Here is a 7,157-nt window from a genome sequence, read left to right as displayed (position 1 = left end):
ATAATAATAATAATAATGACAAAGGAATGCAGCCTTTCGTATGGGTCACATGTCAATGTCAAGAAAACCATGATTCTTACCACTGGACCTACAGGCAACATCATGATGGATGGAGAAATTATTAAATTTCTGCTTGGAACCACAATTAGCACCCTTGGTACCAGCAATCAGGAAATGAGGAGATGCATTGCACTGGCAAAATAGGCAGCTATATACCTCTCCAAATCATTGAGGAGTGATGTCATCAGTTTGAGGACTAAGGTTCATGTGATTCAGGCCATGGTCTCTCTAATCACTTGCTACACATCTGAGAGCTGGACAATGAATAAAGATGACAGAAAATTAATTGACACCTTTGAGTAGTTGTGTTGGAGAAGAACACTGAACATTCTAGAGATTGGGGGGAGGGGAGGAGGAAACAATAAAAAAAAAACAACAATAAACCTGATATGTATTGGAGAGAGGGGAACCAATGTGTTCTTTGGAGGCAAGAAGGATGAGACTTCACTTTACATATTTTGGACATGTTGCTAGAAGAAGCTATTCCTTAGAGAAGGAATGATGCTAGGAAGGAAAAGGATCAACAAAGGAGGAGAAGACCCTTAACCAGGTGAATTGACATGGTGACTGCTGCAATGGGGTCTTGAGTGTCAGAAAGTGTTAGGATGGCACAGGATAGAACAGGGTCCAGATCTTTTGTTCATAAATCACTATGATTCATACTTGACATCACCTACCACAACAACAACGTGTCTAGAACGGTAACTTGAGTAAAAATGGCATCCCCTTCATTACTAAAAGAACCTCAAACCGGGACAAACACTGTTTCAAGAGCAATCTTGCTATACAACACTGTAACTGATAAGGTAAAATTAATATACATTCAGGGACAATCTGTATGAATTTAAAATAGATCCAAAAATTAATAAACTGAGAAATTCTACCAACACATACAGTCTGAAATTGGTCAAATCACAATTAAGACGCATTCACAAAAACTGTTGCTGGGTGGTAGAAATTGGGAAAAAGAAAAGCAGTAGTTAGAAAATGTGATTGAATTCTGTATGATTAATCTCTTACCCACTGCATATGCAATATATTAAAAATATAAATTAAAATATAAATTACAACTCTTTATGTAGAATTCACTGGATGGAATATGTAGAAATCAAACCAAGTACATTAGAGGAAATAGTGGAGGAAAAATAAAAATGAATAAATAATGAAGAAAAACCACCATATTCTGTTCTGGGCAGTTTTGGATGTTCTACAGCAGGATTTCATTTGTGTGTAATGTAACTGATATTGTTAATTAATTTCTACAGTCTGTTAGATTTTTTTTTTTTGGAGTGGGAATAAATAGAAATCTCTTCTAGTCAATTGGCCAGGTAGTTATTCTCCAAATTTCTTTGCACAACTGGGTGAACAAATTCAGGGATATATCTGTTTGTTGAAATATGTCAATTGGTGTTCCATCAAATGATGAAGACTTTTTTTTTGTCAATAACTTCAGAGCAGCTTTACCTTTCCCCTTCTTAATTATTGCCTCTGTATTATATTTTGTTTCATCAAATTCTTCTGTCAGTCAATTATTTTTATTATAGTGACTCTGTGTACTTCTATGTTTCTTTGATTATTCAACATTGTTTCCTCAGCATCCTTAAGCTTAAACTTGTTCTTCAGGTTTTTTTGCTTAAGAAATGCTGAGCTAGTATGTCCCTTTTGGTTTTCCAACTCCAGTTCTTTGCACATTTCTTTAAAATGCTTTATCTTCCCAAATTGTCTTTTGAAATCTTCTGGTAAGCTCCTTAACTTCTTGAAGTGCAATATTTAGAGTTTCTTCTACTCTTAATATTATTTATCACATTTATTATGGTACATTTGTTTATGATCTGTGATTTCATTTACTTTTATCATAAGCAAATATATACTTTCTTATTTTTTGTGTTTCTCATTTTTATTGAGATTTTAATAAAAGTTTGTAGAGAATTTGGATTTCCATTTATTCATTGTTGCCCATTTTCTTCCCTGCCGACCCCTCACCCAGTTTACTTTTCTCTCTGGGGAAAAAAAATTATTTCTTTGTTGTACAATCCACCCTCCACCCCCCCATCCTCCCCCACCCTAAGTTCACTTTACTATGTGACTCTTATTCTGTACTGTTGTCATGCAAATAATACCTAATCATATATTCCTTTTAAGCAGTTCTTTCCCTCATCTGTTTAATGTAGTGTACATTATTTATTCCCTCTTTTCTTAATTTTCCCCTAACCCCAATGTCAGTCCTGTTTTATAGCAGTGGCATTATGTAGTATTTGTCCTGTTGTGATTGAGATCTTTCACTCAGCATAATGTCCTCCAGGGTTGCCCATTTTGTATAATAATCATGAGTTCCTTGTTTTTCAGTGTTGCATACTATTCCATTGTATGAATATCCCAGAGCTTCTTTATCCATTCATTTGTTGATGGGCACTTGATTTGTTTCCATCTCTTTGCTATTGTGAACAACACAGAAATAAACATGTGTGTGCATATATCTTCTTGGGTGGTAGTTCTGATTTCTTTAGGGAATCTGTAATTATATTTTTCCAAATTGCAAAGTATTTTGTTATTTTTACTGCATATTCTTGGAATTACTTTTTGTATCTATGCAACATTCCATTTTTCTTTTTTCCTATTTATGCAAATAAATTTTGATCCCAGAGCAACTCTTTATAAGAGAACATTTCATTTTCCACCCTGATCTCTAATTACTCATTAAAAAGTAATTTGTTTTATAAATACATAGATGTGTCTCAGAGATATGCTTATCACTGTGTTTCTTGTCTGCCAAACTATTGACATTATGCCTCATTCAGATGGGGTCCAGAGAGCTTCTGGCAGAACCATCATAATCATTGTTCACGGAGAACCCCAAGTTCAGTTCAGACTCACTTTGGTGGGTAATGGTGGTACTGGAAAAACAACATTAGTGAAATGTTATCTGACTGGTGAATTTGAAAATTAGTATATAGTCACCTTGGTTGTTGAAGTCCATTCCTTTGAGTTCCAAACCAACAGGGAGCAGATTAAATTAAACATATGAGATATGGCTGGCCAGGAGAAATCTCGGGGACCTAGGGATGACTATTATATGTAAGTCCAGTATACCATTATAATGTTTGATATATAATTTAGAGTTACCTACAAGAACTCATAGGGATATGTTTTGAATATGTTAAAAGCATCCCAATTGTGTCGTGTGACAACTTAGTGGACATTAAGGACAGTAAAGTTAAAGCAAAATAAATCATTTTCTACTGAAATAAGAATCTTTCATACTTTCGGCCAAAATCTACAACTTTACAAAGCCTTTCCTTTGGCTTGCTAGAAAACTAATTGGAGACCCTAACTTGGGGTTTGTTGCCATGTCTACTCATGCCCAATCAGAAATTGTCATGGAACCACTTTGGCAGCACAATATGAGCATGATTTAGAGTTTGTGCAAACAACTGTCTCCCCAGATGAGGAAGACCATCTGTGAAAGAACAAAACTGGAGACCAGCATCAGAAGTCTAGTTTTACAGGCAACTGTCCTATGATGTCAGTGGTGCCGGTAATTTGCCACTTTATTATCTAGCTAAGCAGAACATGTGCTAATTTTTGGGATGCTGAAGGGAATGAATGAGTTTCTTCACTCAGTTAAAAAACATGTGGCATTTAAAAAACCTTTCATTTTTTTGGACCTGCATATTTAGCTTTTTGGAAAGCAGTTGTTTCCTTCTTGAGTTTAAAATTCAAAACTGCTACAGTCACATCACAATATTCTGTAGTGAAATCTTGTTACTGTCATTCCTATTCTTTTTTGTTTAGAACCAGAATAAAGTCATATTTCAAATATTTAAGTAAGTGAATTTATCCCTTTTTTAAAGATTTTAAAACAATTGCAAGGAGACTTTTTCCTGGGTTGCTATTTTAAAAGTTCTTCTTATCCTGTATTTAGAAAACTGTTTGGTTAATTACTATCTACTTTTGACTTTTTTTTTCTTTTCATATGTCCATAATCACATAGATTTGCTTGCTCTAACAAAGGATCTACTAAAAATTAAGTTTTAAAAAGCACTATTGAAATTATAATTACAAATTTTGGTAAGTAATAGAATTCATGCAATTTTACACAGTAGTCAGATTGTAGATGTAGGTTGTTATCATTGCTCTTATCAAAAGATGTATTGGATAGGAAAATCTGCTGCCACGGACATTTCTAGGGGACTAAAGAACAACAACGTCAGTCTAGAGACTAAGATGTGCCTGATCCAAGCCATGATCTTTGCAATTACTTGCTATGCATCATAAAGCTGGGAAATGACTAAGGATGAAATGCCTTTGACTTTTGGTGCTGTAGAAAAGTCTTGAACATACCGTGGACTGCTAAGAGAACAAACAAGAATGTATCGGAGAGGGTGAAACCAAATTTCTACTTGGAGGCAAGGATTTTGAAGCTCCATCTTACACACTTTGGGCATGCTTCCAGGAGGGACCAGTCCTTGAAGAAGGACTCATAGTTGGAAGGGTTGAGGCACAGCACAGAGAGGAAGTCTGTGGATAAGATGGATTAACTCAGTAACTGCACTCATATAGGTGTCAGACAGAATAAAATTGACTCAAGATAGGGCAGTGTTCGAAACTATTGTATAGTCACTATGAATCACAAATGACTTGACAGCACATAACAATATGTGCCATTGAGTCATTTGAAACTCATATTAACACTATGAGCAATATGCCTGAAACCTGCTCATTCCATCTTCACCACCTCTAATATACTCAATCCCATGCTATTGTATCCTATCTCATTGAAGGTCTTCTTCACTTATGCTAACCCTCCACCTTTCCAAATATAATGGCTTTCTCCAGAGACTAGCTCCTCCTAACAACATGGCCAAAGTATGTGAGATAAAGTTCTATCATCTTTGCTTAATGGCCATTTTGGATTCACTTTGTCCAAGAAAGACAAGATTGCTCTCTTGGTAGGCCATAAGGTGTCAAGTATTCTTCTCTAATAATGTAATTCAAAGACATCACAATTCTGTTTCAAATGCAAAAAAAAAAAAGTTTGAGAATATTATGGTTTGGATCAGGCTCACCCTAATCTAAGATGACATGAAATTGTTGCTTGCAAAGGTTCTAACATCAGATTTTCCCATTATGACACATTTCTTGGTTCTTTACTGTTAGTACCAAGGGAGTTGATTGTGGCTACAAGGAAGAGGAAATTGTTGACAACTTCAATCTCTTCTTCGTGGGTCATGATGATGTATATTGGCCTGGTGGTGCATATTTTTGTTTCCGAATTGTATAAATGTAATTCACATGGAAGGCTGTCATCATTGATCTATTAAAGAAAGTGTTTCCATTCCCCTCAGCAAGCAAGGTTGTATTGTCTGCATACATGTTGCTGATGAGTCTTCCTTCATTCTTGATGCTACATTCTGCCTCATAAAGTATGGCTTCTTAAATTATTTGTTCAGTATAGAGAATGATTAGGTATGGAAACAGGATAAGCCCCGATGCACACCTTTCTTGATTTTAAACCAGGCAGTGTTTCCTTGCTTTTTTCTCACAACAGCTTCAGGTCTAGGTATAGATTTCACACGAGCACAAACAAGTGTTATGGGATTTTCATTCTTCTTAATGTTACATATTATGATCCTGAAATGTAGTGGGTGTTACTATAGCTTTCTGTTGCTTAAAAAAAGATTTATCAGATTTGTTTAGCAAACAGCTTCAAAACGTTTGGTTTGCAAGCATGTTGACCTAATTCAGCTGCCCTGAGAGTATGCCCTCCTCCTACTTTACATCATCAACAGCTGTGTAAATCATTTGTTCTTTGTAGAGCTTCTTAGTCTGTTCACAATGACACTGTCTCGTGCTGTTCCTATATTAGGTATATTCAGGGACCAATATTGAAATTTTCACCATCAGAAAAAAAAAAGGAAAAAAGGCAAAAAAAAAATAGCAGAGAACGCAAGGCTTGTACTTTGGGAGCAGAGATTTCTGTGCCAGCCAGATCTACAGGAGAGCAGGAGCAGCAAGAGCAGAAAGGAAGAGACCCAACATGAGACTGAGGTGACCTGGGACAGCTAATCTATGGAACCAGAGCCAGGGGCCTTTGCCTGAGCTTGTTGAGGACTAAGGGGAAACACCATTATTATTATTATTATGAGCTGACACGGAATAGTGAATTCACAGTAGCAAACACAGAGATCTTCAATCTAAGCTTGATAGATGACTGAGGGAAGATGTCATAGCTAATAAGACATTACAAAGAGAACTTTGTAATACTGGCCCAAGTAATGAGGCTAAATGTCAAAATACCTACAAACACACATGAGAAACTATCAAGAATGAGATACTGTATCCTGCTACTAGCCTGAATTGTTGTAGTCAAGCGCTGTCTTCTAATCAAGTACAACTCTTAGTGATCCTATGAACAACAAATCTGAACCCAGTCCTATCCTATACTCTATAATCTCTGACTTTCTTGAGCTCATTTTATTGACTATATAGATCATAATAAGTTATGGCTAACATTGAGAAGAATTAGAATCCTAGAATACTTAATTATGCTTTATGTGAAAGATAGACCTACACTAAGAAGCTATTGTCTGAATGGAACAGCAGAACACTGCATGGTTTAAAATCAGAAAAGAAGTGTGTCAGAGTTGTTTCAGTTCCCCATATCTATTCAGTTTGTAGTTGTTTGGGAAGATGAGCTCTACAAACAAGAATATGGCATCAGGGTTGGAGGAAAATTCATTAACAACTTGTGTTATTATGTGGATGGCACAACCTTGCATGCAAAATTGAGGAAGACGAATAAAACATGATTATAGATTATTAACTTCCATAATAAACCTAATCATGAATAAGGTTCTATGTAGACTATGTAGTTATTGCAATTGATTTTGGACACTGTAGAGAAGTTTTTAAAATGGTGCTGGGATTAGTATAAATGGATGAGGGAGGCTGGGTAAGGGAAATGTCTGAACTCATGGGAATAGGTTTGTTATTGTGGATGCAATTGATCAGTTTCCTTCTCTCTTCTGGATATAGTACAGTTCATATAAGGCTGGCCTCTTTCTGTCATTAATCTTTTTTACTGATCCACATAGTCA

General features: G+C 35.8%; 1 pseudogene; it reads left to right on the top strand.

The window, feature by feature from the left end:
- Positions 1–2,803: 2,803 nt before the first annotated feature.
- Positions 2,804–3,523, top strand: LOC102870689 (annotated as a pseudogene).
- The last annotated feature ends 3,634 nt before the right edge of the window (positions 3,524–7,157 follow it).

Source organism: Elephantulus edwardii, unplaced genomic scaffold, assembly GCF_000299155.1.
Source record: "Elephantulus edwardii isolate Elephantulus edwardi_28Jun2011 unplaced genomic scaffold, EleEdw1.0 scaffold01380, whole genome shotgun sequence".
NCBI lineage: Eukaryota > Metazoa > Chordata > Mammalia > Macroscelidea > Macroscelididae > Elephantulus > Elephantulus edwardii.
The sequence above is the reverse complement of the archived record's forward strand: the minus strand, read 5'-3'. Positions and strand labels throughout refer to the sequence as shown.